Source organism: Parasteatoda tepidariorum, chromosome 11 (assembly GCF_982258835.1).
Source record: "Parasteatoda tepidariorum strain Cologne lab strain chromosome 11, Ptep-v5.0, whole genome shotgun sequence".
Classification (NCBI taxonomy): Eukaryota; Metazoa; Arthropoda; class Arachnida; order Araneae; family Theridiidae; genus Parasteatoda; species Parasteatoda tepidariorum.
This window is the reverse complement of record NC_141765.1, coordinates 96,369,138-96,386,045: the sequence shown is the minus strand read 5'-3', so window position 1 is coordinate 96,386,045 and position 16,908 is coordinate 96,369,138. Positions and strand designations below refer to the sequence as shown.

Here is a 16,908-nt window from a genome sequence, read left to right as displayed (position 1 = left end):
GACATAGTCGATAATTAATTCCCCCACATTGGTGACCTACGGACGTGATAAGAAATTGTCAATATTGATGGATGAATCCACATTAAACAGTTGATATGCTTAAAAAAAAAAATCCGGTGAAGTAAATAAAGTCTCCTGGTTAATAAATAATAATGAGCGAAATGCTAGAAAAAAAATAATAATAGCAAAAAGTTATAAAAAAATGATGGGAAAAAATAGCGAAAAAGCTATAAAAAAAAAAAATAACGAGCGAAATGCTTGGAAGAAAAAAAATATATATATATAATGAGCAAAAATTGAAGTTAATAAATAAAACAGCATTAATCAACTACTGGTATCTGTTCATCGAATTCTATCACAGATAAAATTCTGGAAGGGGAGTAATGTGGTGTAACTACCACTATAAATAATAAATACCAATTCACTAGTATATAAGACATGTTAACTTGATTCTATCATGAGGTACCTTTTGATAGATGAAGGTTGACATAGTCGATTTGTAATTTCCCCACAAGTATAGTACACTATTTTCTAGATAAATTTTCTTTAAAAATATTTATTTATTTTAAGCTAAAAAAGTTATAACTTATTATAATTTGTTCCGATCAAAGTTTTAATTACTTTAAATAGAATTAATTTCTATTTTTATCTATGTAAAGATTTATGCTGGCGAAAAGCTTTACTTTGAAATATTCGCCAAGCAACTAGCCAAACTTTGTTGCATTATTATAACGTAAAATATAATAATGATTATATTTCTTTATTTTTTAATTTTAATCTTTATTTCTGTTGATTGTAAAAGCATGTGTCCGATTATTTGAAGTTTTTTTATTATTATAATTATTTGTGAAATAATTATTTTATTCTTCTCTAAGAATTCTTTTAATTTTTGAAAATCTCATTTTAAAACAAATTAGAAAATATGTGTGGTAAATATTTACCTTGTCTCTCACAAAGTTACCCCATTTTCCAGTAATTATTAAAAAGTATTAAAAAAAAGATAGGGTATTATATATAAGAAGTAATTATTAAAAATGCAAATTCCCAATCTCCTTGTCTGTTTCTACATTCATCCCCTCTATTTTTTTTTTTTTGGTGTATGATGATTTGCATAATATTTTGTTTATAATTATTCAAAGTTAACTAATGATACTTTACTTTTTATTTATACTTCACATTTATCTTTTGATACTTAACTTTTCTACAATGACAGTAAGTATATAAGTGTACCTTACTAATTTTTCAATATACTTACATTTTTAATAGTCTTTGTTTATAAATACAATTTATTTTTCTTAAAACAAATTTCAATCCAAACATAAGAACTACAAAACCAAATATACCTGCTATCTTTCATTAGTGTATAGAATAATCTTAGAACTATAATCAAAATATCTGTCAAACTTAAAGTAAGTTTAAAAGGGATACCTAAGGACTGAAATGATTTCAAATTAATGGTATTTAATCTCCCTTATTCTAATAATGTGTTGGTAAAATTTTATCATGAAAGTGTTTTCTTTCTTTTATTTCAGATACTTCGTATAATCCTGTAAGGTTTGTCTGGTGAAGAAGGAAAGAGATGTAATACTGTTTTTATGAAAAAAATTAAAAAATAAGAAATGAAAATGAATAATGTTCTAATTGTTTCACTTGACAATAAAAGTTTTATTTTTTAAATTGATTCTTGTATTATTTAAAAGCAAAACAAAACTCGTAAAAGGCTATAACAAAATAATATGATACATAAAAAGTATGTTCTTAATAAAATATTGTTTTTTTCTTAGTTATTAATAAATTTTAATTTATATACTATAAATTACAATAAATTTGTTCTAAAATAAATCCTATAATTCTTAATTAAATTATTTTATACCAATAATGAATGTTTTAAATTTTACAATAATAATTTGTAAGTATGACATTGAAAATCCTCTTATATTTAAAAAACAATTTTACTAAGAAATTAGAAAAAATAATTTTCATAAAAGTGATATTCCTGATATGCAATGTGTAAATGAATAAAATTGATGATCCCTTAATGCAATGTAAATTAATTTGATGACAATAAAATTCTGAGACATTGTAGTATAGATAAGTCTGACATTATTTTTTATGCATTTTTTAGACTAAATTTTGAAAAAATAGAATTGATTTGATAGATCTAATAGTTTTGATGTTATGAATATTTTATGAGTAAAAGGTAAGTCAAAAATTGTATATTTCATACATTGAACCCTCATTTCTTCTAAAGAATTATTTCAAAGGACTGTTTTTTTGAATTAAGCTTAAAAAATTAAATTTGTAGTAAATTTTCGAATTGCTAAACTATTAAATCAGACAACGTGGTTTTATACTCATTCGATTTAGCATATACACAGATAATGATACCCCACTTGCCTAACTAGCATGTTAGATAGTAAATATATATATAAATATACTATGCTTTTACAGGGTGCGGAGCCAAATCTTTCAACAAAAAATAAGCAACTTTTAAAAACATTTTAGGCACTCAAAAAATAATTTTAAGCACTATGTAAATTGAAAAAATGCAGAATAATTTTCAAAGACTTTACATGATCATGATAAAATAACTAGAATTCGAAAAAGAACTCTTTTCTTGATTATATTAGCCATTAAAAAATGATCAAGAGATTTTTCGGTTCGATTTCAGAGGGTGGAAAATGAAGTCTGAAATTGAGAATATCTTGCAAAATGCAGCAAAGTTGCACATGAGAGAGTAAGAATCTCACCGAACCTAGCTCACTAGACGCACATGCGGACTTGCAAGTATTTCACCAAACCTGTAAAATGATTGGCGCTTTCATACACTATGAATTGACGGTACGCTGAAATTGCTCGTGGTTGAATGAATTCTGAAAACGTGAAATAGAAGAATGTGAAAAGCACGTTTTTACATAATATGTGGCGAAAATCGACATTCCCTTTCATAAATCTCATTTTCGAAAAGGGAAAATAAAGCACTTTTTAAAAAAGCTACGCACCATGTTTTATACCTTAGTCACTCAAATCAAGATAAAAAAAATCATCAAGATTCTAGATAGTATTTAAGTCCATCCCCCGTTCACCCCCTTATCCTTTTAGGGATGCAACATGAAATTCATTGATATCTTAACATCATCTTATATTATGAGATAGAAATCATAAACCTTTTTATACTATGCTACTTCACTTAAGAAGCACTTTTTAAAAACGCTAAGCACTTTTTAAAAACGCTGCGCATCATGTTTTATACATTAGTCACTCAAATCAACGCAAAAAAAATCGTCAAAATTCTAGATAGTATTTAAGTCTTTAGGGACGCAGCATGAAATTCAATGATATGTTAATATCATCTCATATTATGAGGTAGAAATCATAATCCTTTTTATAATATGCTACTTCACTAACGGGGAAATAAAGTTTTCAGAATTTTTATTTGCTGCTGAAAAAAAAACTTAACACAAATACAAATGTAAAAAATTTAATCAAAATCAATCAATATTCTACAGCGTCTGTGATTTCTTTTTCCTCCCTTTACGAACATCGGTGAGAAACTATGATATAATAGAATCATATGATAAAATAAAATATGAGCCAAAAGTAAAGATAAATAACAAAATATGGTAACCCAATTACATGCAACTGTTCAGGCAATTAAGCAACCCTTTCGGCAACTCCGAACAGAGGAATTGTGCTTAGAGTTGCAGATAGAGTTGAAGTTACACTTACGGTTGCACTTATTTTTCTCTCGTGTGATAGAGGCATTAGATTTGACACTACTCGATAGTTCAGCAACAATATACTTTTTAAATAGTCAGATATTTGTAAAATAAGACTAATTTTTTCCGAAATTGCCAACTTCTTAGCTATTTCTTGAAATAAAAAAAAAATAGTAGCCTTAGTTACTTTACCTCGATCTTAGTTGCAAATAGCCACATTTCACTTGCCAGTGGAGGGACCAGTAACTCTTCTTTTTTTCAGAAAATCAATGATGACCACCTGAAATTAATTAAGAATAGGAGAAAAATAAGAAATAATAAACAAATCACAAAATAAAATAGAAACTAATTAATAAATTCACGACTTTCATGTTTTACAAGATAAATGTGTGCAATGCGCAATATATATATATATATATATATATATATATATATATATATATATATATATATATATATATACATACATATATATATATATATATATATATATATATATATATATATATATACATACATATATATATATATATATATATATACATACATATATATATAAATATATATATATATATATATATATATATATATATATATATATATATATATATATATATATATATATATATATATATATATATATACATATATATATATATATATATACATATATATATATATATATACATATAAATAATTATTTATTATTTATATGTTAATAATTATTATTTTAAATCTGAAAATAATTATTTTTATTTTTTTAATTATGAAAATAATTATTTTTTTAATTAACTTGACATTTTTGTTAATACAATTTTTTTTTTTTTTTAAATTCTATTACGAAATAACATTTGTCTTGTGCTCAAAATTGTTTATTGAAATTTCCCTTAATGGGAAGGGGGGGGAGTTTGCATTTTAGAAATGAAAATGCTTATCTCTTACTTATTTGCTTATTGACTCAAAAAAAAATTTTTTTTGTGCTATGTTTTTATTGCTTTTAGTTATCTGAGTAACAGTTTAACAAAAGCAAATTACTTAAAAATCTATAGCTTATTTTTATTCTTTTTTACTCTCTTATTTTTCCAGTTAGTTGAAGGCAACAATATAAAATTTAAAAAATAATAATGCCAAGAAAATGCCTTTTGGTAAATAAATTTTAAATATTCATAAGTCAGTTTAAGCTCTTTATTATTACTTTTGTTCACATATGTGGACCTTCGCTTTTTAGATTCTAGAAAAACAGTATAATAAAATTTATAGCCTCACTGAAACATTCTTGAACTTTCAAGCTTTCCAGGATTTCCATGCAGCAAAATTATTACTTGCACTGTAATATTCTATGCAAAATCTTAATTATCAGATGATACTATACAGCTTTATTGTTTTTACGCGATTTGCACTTGTTTTCGATCGTGTATCAATTGGTTAAATTAGACGATATATAATATAAATTTAATGATTGGATAAATTAGACGATATATTATATAAATATAGAATATTTATTACATTATGTATTATATTAGCAATGTATAATAATTAGACCAAATTATTAGATACACTGTAGCGTTCTTATAATTGCATGTTTTGCACGAGTACATATGCAATACTTTTAAATTTAAACATAAATGTAATGGGTTTCTATGGAGATTTTTTATATACTTCCCATTCGTATTTATTTTTAACATATTGCATTACAATGTTAACCAATTAATACACAAACTTAAACAAGCGTAAACCGGTTACAGCCGCGTTAAAACGTTAAAGTTGCAAAGTATCACCTGATAATTAAGATTTTATGTAGAATCTTACAGTGCGTCTAATAATTTGAGCAGAGATTGTTGATTCAGAACATTTAAAGTATTTGGTAAAATTCCACATAAAAAGAGTGATTTTTAATAAAAGGCCACTAAAAGCATGTGCGCGAAAACTTAAAAAAGCAGTTTTAAATATTATAAAATGTGATAATTCTAAAAACAATTATTGTTCTTTTGACTTAGTAGTTCTGTTATCTTTATGAAGCTTTTAAATTTATATTTATCTGACATTTAAAAATAGTATCAACAGGAATATGCATTGTGTACGTTGGTGGGTATGGCGACATAGATTGAATCACTTTAACTTTTTGAATAATTTTGAAATGCAATCCCCGAGTTTTAAATATTTCTATTATAATTGATGTTAGATTCTTTACAATGATTATTGATTTTGTATAGTTAAAATAGTTTTGAATCTGAGATTTGATGCAGTATTGCATTACACTTAAATATAAAACTCCGCATTTAAAAGGAAAAAAAAAATTAAATAACATTCAACACTAGAAAAATTTATCGTCTTTTACTCAGTTAAAACTTGAATTCTGTATATGTGTACCGAAAATTATTAGTCCCCTGGCAAAATAATTCATATTTTGTTTTTCTTATTATGTCTTACGGCCTGCGTCATAGTTTTAATGTCCGTTTATCTGTTTCTTACATTATATTTGTATGTTACTGTGAATGCCCCAAATCAGTGGTTGTTGACTTCCACCGGTGAATGTTGACAATCACATCGTAGCTTTGGTAAATGTGCAAAATATCAAGTTAAGTGCCCTTGCCCGGTATGCTCTACATCAATGTTTTTTAAAGCTCTAGAGCCACTGCCCTCTTTGCATTTAACCGGTAATCCCAACTCTGATATTTCTCCTAAGCTATCTTCAGCAGATATAAGAATATCGAATAAATACAACTACATCAACGAATAAATTAACAACAAATCGGATATAACAAATATTTCGGACATTCACCAGTGAAGATCGACATTATAAATAAGTTAAAATAGAAAAAATAAGTGTATATATATATACATACAGGGTGATTCTAAAAAGATGGGCTAAATTTTAGGAAGTGATAGTACACACCCAAGCAAACAATTTTTATTAAGGAATGCGTGGTCGAAAACAAAACCCAAAACCGCTAGAGGGCGTCAGAGTGTATGTTCTTATATGAGGCAAAAACACACAAAGAACGATGAAGTTAAGTTATAAAAGTAAATTTAATGGCATGTGCTTACAATAAGTGTTCAAAACAGTGGCCGGCAGCGGCTATGGTGGTACAACGGCGAAGAAAAGATAGGCGAACTTTCCCTGCAGCGGCCGAAAGCTTGGCGACAAATAACGTAGCACAGTAACTCGCAATAGGAATGGAGCTTTCTCGTTTGCATCAAACAACTTTCCAAATGCGCCAGCACCTTCGGGTTTTGTTTTCGACCATGCATTCTTTGATAAAAATTTTGCCCATCTTTTTAGATTCACACTGTATGTATATAAATACGATATATATATATATATATATATATATATATATATATATATATATATATATATATATACATACATATATATACATATATATGTATACATATATATATATATACATATCATAATAAATAAAAACAGAAAAACACGAAGAAAATTAAGAAAAAATATCAAATAGATTTTCTTTACCTTTAGGTATGCTAACAGAATGGAAATGGGGTGTTTATAATTACTTTAAAAAATTTGTTTTCAATAATAAGGACAATTTAAATAACAGTAACAATTCAACAAATTTTTCCAAAATTGTTTAATCTATTAAGCAACTTCAAAAAAATTTTGTAATTATTCCCATAGATAACAACATTTATGCAATCTTCTGTAAAAAATTCTATGTTGAACTTCTAAATACGGAATTTAAAAAAAAGTAAAAATTTTAAACTTAGTAATTTAAACAATATTGTCGTTAAAAAAATTTTAGCTTTATATAAGAGATTAAAAATTAAAATTAGCAATATACAATTTCCTTACTTAATTATCAGTCCTAAATATACATACATACATATATATACACACAACTTATTTTTTCTCCAAATGTCTATATTACAAAAAAAAAAAATTTTTTTTTTCTTCTCTTAACTACAACATTTACCATACAGTAGCTCGTTAATCAAGTAAGGAGGTTTTGTCCACCAAGCCCTCCCCAAAGCTACGCGCTGCTTACGGTAGTAAAATCGAAATTAAATAACTGTAAAATATTTTTTTATATTCCTTTATACTTCAGTTGTCAAGAGGTTAAGAAAGAGATGGGTATTATTGATATCTTTCGGAAATTACTCACAAAATTGTTAAAAATTAAAATATATCATTGTTGAGTTAAAAAAAAACTTCTATAATAAACTAGCACTATCTGAATTTATTGTATAAAAATTTTAAAAAATCATCATCAAAAGCAGCTTTTCATATAATAATAATATTTAAACTATTTTTTTACTTCAAAAGCAAAGTCATAAAACGAATTATTAATGTTTCTTGTTTTTTTTCCTTCCTTGCTAACAATTCACCTGTTGCTGTATGCTTTCCTAACATACTTATGCATACTAATTTTTTTTTAAAAGCATAATTGATGTTTCTGCAACTGTTTTGATTGCATGTCTTTCATTTCAATTTAACTCATTAATAGTTAGGCCATTTGACAGACTTACAAGTCTGAAAGTCTGACTCTAAGGTCTGAAAGTTATAATTATGTTTTTAAGAGTTGTGAATCTTTAATAGTAATTATTTTTATTTTATAGTAATTATATTTATTTTTTTCAGCAAGTTTTTTTGATTGCCATTAAAAGATGGAGGAATTGGGGTGGGTCAGCAAACAGGAGGTTGAGTCCACTGGTTAATAGTTCAGGTTCACACTTATAGATTAATGGGTAGGGGGCTGGGGTAGCTCGGTTGGTAGGGCACTGGGCCCATGTCCAAGAGGTCGTGTCCGAAGACTCTAGGTGTATTAAAAGGTGACTGGTGCACGTTAAATCTGTCAAGTCACAAAGTCATCCATGTTCCCATACGCGCAGTTACGCCCCATTACGTCTAATGCAAAGTTCGATGCACTGACCAGGTTTCATTTGAATGACCCTCTTACTTCAATTTATACTTTTTTCCACATGTTTTGAAAAGATAAATTATCAGCATAATTTGCAAATATAAACACTTTTCTTTCAATAAAGTGTTCTTGTAAAAATTGTAATAACTATATATTTTAAGATTTCTACATAAATTTTCGAAAAAATAAAATATTTTCTTAACATTAGCCAAATAAACGTAAACTCAGGTACTTTTTTAAAATATAGTACTTTGGTTTGATTATTAACATTGTGCTACACAGAGTGGACTGCTACAGATTGTCCAGTGTTCATAAATGGTTAATTTAAATATTTAGTACACACATGGAAGTTCCTAATATCACACTATAAACAAGTCTAATTTACACACTACACCTATATATAAATAAAAGATTAAGAAACTATTTCCTGCTCACAATAATATATTTTACATTATCTGTAAATACAATTTGCTTAATATGCCATCAAATATCCAATCATACAAATGAATAGTTTTGCTATACATTGAATCCTAAATAAAAACAGATTTGAGTTTTATTTAAGATTAAGTAATTTTAAGTTGAATTATAATGTTACTATTGAATAAACATATACTATGCAAACAGAAAAAATCTTTTAAACATATACAGTTTCTGGCCTAATTATTAGACGCACTATACGATTCTATTTTAAATCTTAATTATTAGGTGATACTATACATCTTTGTTGTTTTTACGTGGTCTTTTTTCTGATGAATGGGCACATTATTTTATGGGGTTCGATGCATGTTTAGAGGCAAAATTAAATTGCGGTTTTCTGGTCTAATCTTAACTAAAGCTAGTTTTTGTTTTATTTTTACAGACAGATAGAGGAAAGAAAATTTCTGGTGAGGAAGTGTGAACTGACAATCTATAATAAGCAAACCGGGAGGTCGCGCGTCAATTCCTCAAAGCGAAAGTTCGTCGTCGGCACAATTCATCACAGACACAATTCTTTGCGGGCAAAATTCGTCACGATGATAATTTCATCGTTGGCACAATTCGTCGGCTATTCATCGTTGGCACAATTTCATGCGGTAGCATTGAAATGCATCTATAAACGATGTATTTCAATGCATACATTTATTAAAGATGTATATAATCTTTTAACAATGTATTTCAATGCATACATTTATTAAAGATGAATATAATCTTTTAACGATGTATAGCAAAAACTCTTGCATTGCTTACAAAACTATATATTTAATTTTTGATCGGTCATATAATACAAAACCATCAAGGAGGGCGAATGGCTTATGATTCGCTTATCGTTACTTACAAGGCGGTGGAGGGCTATTTATTTTATTTTATAACTGTCCCAATTAGCCGACCCAATTTAGGGTTTAACTACTAATGTGCAATTGTAATTTTGATCACAATACAGAAGACAAAGGAATTCATAGATCAAATATTAGGAGAAATTTATCTTTGATGTGGAGTTTTTGGAGGAACTCGCATTTGCGTTACTTGAAGAGGAAACCAAGAAAACAATCCTAATGGTTCCATCAGATGAAGTCACCCATTATGAGTTCCAATCTTAATGGGTGACACCAAGTATGCTAATTAATTAGTGTAATTATTAATTAAGTTACGAAATCAAACAAAACGTACTAACGCAAAATTGTACTTTTTCTGAATAACCATGCATTTCTTTTTTACATATTTCGATTTCTGACTCCTGAAAATAGTTTAGTTATTTTTGTTTAAAACTTTACACGACACTTTCTTTTAGAACTATGTTTGATTTAGTACCCCGCAGTTTTCTAACCTAAAAGTTTCTAATCAATATGAATATCAAGACAGAAACTAACTTACTTTCTTCTCCTATGACTCTCCACACGCTGATGATGAAAACATGCGTTGCCATAAGTAGAGAGTTCTTATCTACGACACCTCTAGTCCATTTCGATCATGAATAGCAAAAGGTTAACATCTTAGTGTCGAACAGTTCTCATTCATTGGATCAAAACACTTCGGTGGACAAATTTTGTCATCTTTCCCCTTCAACTGCAATAACGACCTCCTGCAAGAGACATCATTTTTCTGTTACAACTTTGGAGCAACAATTATCTCAATACCGAAAATGGTGGCAACTACTTTACACCAAAGTGAAACACCATAAATAACTCTTCGTACTTAAGCATTTTGCTACCCAATGAACAAAAAATAATTCTTGAAATAGTGAAACACCGAAAATGCCCTTTTAAAAATACTTGGTTGTTAAAGTAGCTGCCACCATTTTGGTATTTAACAACACTAAAATTTAAAATTTCAGTAAGATATGATACACATAGCTGCCATTTCTCCTGGATTTACCAGTCGACTATTGGATTTTGCCATTTTCTCCTGGTCTACTCGTACAATAAAAATTTTCCTGGTTTTCGTACATTTCAGAAAATTCCCTATTCCCTAAAAGATAATTTATCGCTTGCTTGAATTTTTAAGTACTAATGCATACCTGCCAACTTTTACGCATTTGGCGTAAAATTTTATTTTTATATTTAAAGTGGTATTAAATATATTTTTTTTCCCTTTATAATCTTAATTTTTAAATGATTTTGATCACCACTATTCTTAAAAAAATTAAGCATATATATTAATATGTGTTACTATCAGAGTTGTCAGTCAATACTTTTTGAAATACAACAGATTTCTATGCTTAAAATGGAAATTTTAATTCCTTTTAATACCACAGGAAAAAATCATAACGGAAAGAATTAAAAGTTGGCAGGTATGCTAATGAAAAAAAAATTGAACTTCATTTATATTAATCAGTTTAAAACTTTTCTTTTTCTTTGTTCCAAAAATTTCAGTTTATTTTTATTCTGTACTTCCTTTTTAAATTATAATATAGTATGAAGTAAAAATCATCAATTTGGGGTGCATACATACACTAATTCTTAAAATAAAGTTTGTTCGCTAATCAAACTTAGATTTATCAAAGATTAAGATGAACTCAAACTAGGCTTAACCAAATAAAAGAGAATCAAAAATAAATATGATAAAGTTATTTAAGTTTTTGTATTTTCATGACAAAAAAAATCTCCTAACTTCCCTACATGAAAAATATTTAAAGTATTATGAAATAGTTATTATTTCGTAAAATCTACTAGATATTTTCTTATCCATGTTGACAGCTATGGATACACATAAGAGCCAGTAAGTTACTTATTTCGAAATAAAAGTTATTTCGAAAAAAAAGTTCGAAAGTTATTTATTTCGAATATTACAATAAAAAGTCATTATCAGTTATTTAAGTTGCATAAATACACTAATTCTTAAAATAAAGCTTGTTTTCAAATCAAACTTACACACATCAGAGAGGACATTAAGATAAAATCTAACTAGGCTAAACCAAATAGAGGAGAATCAAAAATTAATATTATAAAATTATTTAATGGAATTGACATTTTTATGTAAATATTCTAATGAAAACATAATTATTTTTATTACACAACTCATGCCTTTAATAACAACTTCTGTTATTTGTTACTAACTTGCCTTTAATAACAGTTAACTTTGTTTTGTTTCTGTGGAATGTTCAGTAGCGAGTGAGATAAATGTTACACCGTCTCGTAATCTATTATAAGCAATCTACAGTTGCCATCTGACGGCTTTCAAGAATACGTCAAAATTAGCAAAAAAAATTACTAAAGCAAATAAATACATCTAAGCTTCCTCAATTAATGGTATTTAGATTTCACTTCAAGTGTGATATTTGTTCAAAAATTGAGTAACAGAATTTTTAAAATAGTTGGTAAAACAATTAAAAAATAAATAATAAGTTCGTAACTAATTACATTACAGGTTTATATGCATTTAGTACACATTTTGAGTACTTAAATAGTACAGTTAACTAAACGGTACCAAATAGTGTACATTTTGAGCACTCCTGATGATAATTAAAAGCACGAATGATATTAGAAGTTCCATAAATATCAGAAATAATTGCTACAATATCTGAATTAAAAATTAAAATAATCTGAAATAGTTTTGAAATTTCACAGAATAAGATAAGTATAATAAACTAAATATTTTTCAGTGATAAGGCAGGTTAGCGTAGAAGTTCTGCTTAAATGTCATTAAAAAATTCGACAAATGCCACAGTGAAAAGGTTTAACCACTAAACTACAGCCTAACAAATTTATTCACAAAAGCAATATCATTTTTCTACAAGTGGAAGAGTTTAGAACATTTTAAAATACATATGTAAAAGACTGGCTTGTATTTTTATGTCGTATAGTATTTGAAATATACCTTTTTAATTCCTTAATTATTAATTTTATTTTTATTGATTAAGGCTTTAAAAACTAAATACTTTTTTCACTCAGACATAACACACATTTTACACAAACTTACAGAAAAATGAGTAAGTATTTCTATAAAAATTGCACAAATTGAAAGTGCCCAAAATCACCGTAGTCCAGATAGTGTATCAGGCTGGCCACTAGCATTCAGTAAAAAATTTCTCGACTTTCCTCTGAGTTTTAAAACCAATGGTGTAATTTCATTATTTGTAACTAATACAACACATTTTTAAACAAAATTTTTATTGAAGTATCAATACTTTTTAAAGAAAAAAAATCTTTTTTTAAAAGGATTAAACTTTGCAAACATTTTTTGAGAGTGAATTCTGGTAGATAATAGACGTCATTTATAATCGTCTAAAAAACATTATGAACGACATACACACATTGTTTTTCACCATATTACTAATTCTTGAATAACGTACGGTGGTTAAAAACTTTCAAATAACAAAATTGTGAAACTAAATTCATTCAAAAAGAATTTTTTTTTCAAAAGAAAAAAAAATTATGACATTTAAAGAATATGTCAAATTTGTTCATAAGTGTCAAACTCATTGATCTGAATGATATTTATTTCATTATTTATTACATAGTTAAAATCCAGAACAAATAATGGACTGAGTAAAAATGCCCAGAATGACAAATACAGTCAACCCCGCTTAAACGAATACAATCGGCTCCAATCAAATCTATGTAATTCAATTATTACAGGTTATTCAATTAAAACAGAGATGCCAACTTGTTCCGGACTGCAAATACATATTTTAAAGTGGTAGTTTATCAATCGTGATTCTTGGTTTAATAAATTCAATTTAGTAGATTTTTATCCACCACTATTTCGAAATAATTCGTAGGCTTATATAATTCACCACTTTATTACTGTCATTCTATTCCTTTTAAAAAGCAAGCAAAAATTGTCAAATATTTTCAAAATGTACCGTTTTTTTTTAATTATTTTGGCACGTCCGAAGCAGTTGGCATCTCTGTTAAAATGTAAATGCAATATTTAATCATAAATTCTAAATTTTTGCGAAATTTTATTTTTTAAGGGTATTTAATGCGTAGTATAGCGTTTTGATAAAATACACTCAATCTTATGATTAATGAGCAATTATCATTAAAACTGTCTGTGTTAGTATCAGAAAATATAAATGTAATTTAAAGTTACATAAAAATAAATCAATGTTTGTGAAAAGTATAACACAGATATACAACAATTTAAGAAAAATTTCTCCCAACAACAAAAATAGCAAACAAAAACCAGGAGAATTGATGGCAAAATTCAGTTAATTGTTCTGCAGCTATGATAGACAAATATTTACATTAATTAAGTATTAAAAAAATTATTGATGTGGTAATTGGAAATGTAAGAATACCAATAATAATAAACGATTCACACAAGTAAAAAATATTTTTATCCAGCGAATATTATTATGTTTCGGATAAAAGAATTATCTTAACCCGTACCTTCTCGCTCCGTTCAAGATATACCGGGGTGATGTTCCACCCTCTATTTCTCATGACCGTGATATTTCCAGGCTGATGTTTTCTTAAAAGTTTCTTAACTGTTTCTTAACTTAGTTGATGTTTTCTTAACTTATTTCTTATGTACCGAATTATGCATATTACCTACTCTACACAGCAGATGGCAGTGCAAGATTATTTGCCACGTGTTTGGAGATAGTTTATTTTAAATCAGCACTTATCAAACATGAAAGCTAAAAATTAACTCAAAAATTAAAAATGAGTACATCGACTGTATAAACACTTAGTTTTGTATAATTTTCCTTTAAAAAAAATTACGACTGCTTTCTTCAAAATTATGCGACTATTAAGGGATAAAATGCAATCATTCATTAATAGATTATGATATCGAATCAATTCATCAAAAAAGATCTTTTTTCTAACTCTATAAAATTTTTTACACTAACAATTTTGGTTTAACAATTACATTATGATTTAACAATAATGATTTGCAATTTAATGGTTTAACAATTACACTGGCAATTACTACAATATACCCCAGTACTGAACTTTGAAAATGCTAAATTATGCAATATTTTTGAGCTTTTGTTATCAAAATATCTGAGATTTAAGAAGACGTACCGAAAGCTCTTCAAGGTCACAGATGCCTGCAGTCCACTTTTGTCACTGAGTAGACCACTGCCGGGACTGTAGCCATCACACTATCATAGTACGAATCATAAGGACTCATCAGACTTCTTCTAAATCCTAGAAATTTGCAAATTTTTGTTACAGTATCAAACATATTACTTTAAAATACATTAATTTTATTCCCTTTATTATTTTTCATATTACAATATTTTATTAATTAAGTATTATTTTTTTTAAACTTTAAAAAAAAACAGGAAACTATCAAGGTTTTATCTTTTCAATAGGAGTTCTGGGTGAAAAACTATTTTTTTAATTATATTATACGCTTTTTTTGACAGTGGTTCACGAAATGTTTGGAAACTATCAAATATTTGTGATTTATGTTATCAATGCTTTTTTATATCCAAAACATTGAAAGAAAAATATCAGTTTTTATTTCATTCTTTTTTATTGCTTATACTTGATTGCTATTTTACGCTGAAACACTATGTATTGCACTCCTTAAAATCACACATTTAGTTTATAATTATTTCAAATTAATCGACTTAATATAGCGATATTGTTTGGCCTTTTTTTACAACAGTAGTCAAAAACCCTAAAAACCCCAATTTATAATCAAATTTTTTTTCCAACATTTTGTCTTCCTCCCATATTTTGAGCGTCAGGTATCCAAAAATGTAAAAAAAATGTCTTTTTATTCAGATAAATCATTTTTTTTTGTTTCTGATTTCGTAATTTAATGAATTGTTAGTACTAATTAAATAGCATTTTGGTAATCCCCTCTGGAACCAATAAAATTTCCAATTAGTTGTTGAAAATTAGATTATTAGACGGAATGTCTGGAATTTGTACACGGAACATTAAAGCTAAATAATTTGAGATAAATAAGTAATCAAAAGTATTTCAATGTTTTAAAATGCGATTCATGAGATTGGTTATAAAATGCAAGCATGTATAGAGAAGCTTACATACAGGTTCATGTGGATTTTCCCTCGTTGTTAAGTTAGATTACAAAATGTCGATAAGTGAAATATGTTCTATTTGCTGACGAAACATTTTAGCGGAATAACGATTTTGTTCGATGGGCTAACGTATCGTGGAATAATTTCAAATGTTGCTCGAAATCAAAATTTTTGGTTATATAAGAAATAGTCAATTCATCAGAAATTAGATACAATTCGTTTTGGCTGTAACTCTTTTAACAGTTAGACTAAAAAAAAAATTTTGATAGGCTCCCCAATAACGGTTGAAGTGATTGTTTGATCAAAAATTATTTAAAACGTTTTTTACCATATCAGACCAACGAAAATATTTGTTGGTCTATTGCTCTAACATAAATAGGTTAATTTCACATTTCTTTCTTTCTTACTGGCAAAAACTTGTTTAGACAAAACTTTTTCCCGTGGGGTAACAATTTTAACTTTTGAAGATAAATTCAATCTTGTGTTCTAGGTTAAAATTCGGCTAAAACTTGTTTTGACTGCAGTTTTTTTTAATGACAAACGAAAATGGTTAGTGGAACTTAAAACAATTCTTAGAAATTACGAAATAAGCAAAAACAAAAATTAAGAATAATCATTTAATGATCTTATAATTTTGAAGAAAACGATTATAAGAGCGCTTTTCTTTCTTTTTCATTCAACAGAATTAGACTTCCCCTTTCACATTAGTTGCTACATTTAGATCAAAAATCTGGTTCGAATTAGTCACTACATTTCAAGTAGGAGGAGTGAATATCAACGCAGTTAAGTTTACCGACACCAGTAAAATTATACAACTATTTAATTTATGATTCATTTGTCTAGAAAAAAGTTTTTACGCTATTGTTGGTAGATAAGTCCTTTC

At 27.2% G+C, this 16,908-nt stretch overlaps 1 protein-coding gene and 1 long non-coding RNA gene across 7 annotated transcripts in view; one reads left to right on the top strand and one right to left on the bottom strand.

Annotated features, from left to right (window-relative positions):
* The window catches only part of LOC147801936 (uncharacterized), a 117,643-nt gene extending 115,968 nt beyond the window's left edge, over positions 1-1,675 (top strand). For all 3 annotated transcript variants that reach the window (XR_015430465.1, XR_015430466.1, XR_015430467.1), the window contains one exon: positions 1,533-1,675. This is a non-coding gene — a long non-coding RNA (uncharacterized LOC147801936). The remainder of the gene's footprint in view (positions 1-1,532) is intronic.
* LOC147801935 (uncharacterized) overlaps positions 1-16,908 on the bottom strand; it is a 91,556-nt gene that overhangs the window by 3,733 nt on the left and 70,915 nt on the right. For 3 of the 4 annotated variants that reach the window (XM_087155107.1, XM_087155108.1, XM_087155106.1), the window contains 3 exons: positions 15,055-15,180; positions 10,457-10,664; positions 3,912-3,999 (listed from right to left, as the gene is read on the bottom strand). The gene's annotated coding sequence lies outside the window, so the exon portion shown is untranslated. The remainder of the gene's footprint in view (positions 1-3,911; positions 4,000-10,456; positions 10,665-15,054; positions 15,181-16,908) is intronic. The other variant, XM_087155109.1, reaches the window with a different exon arrangement.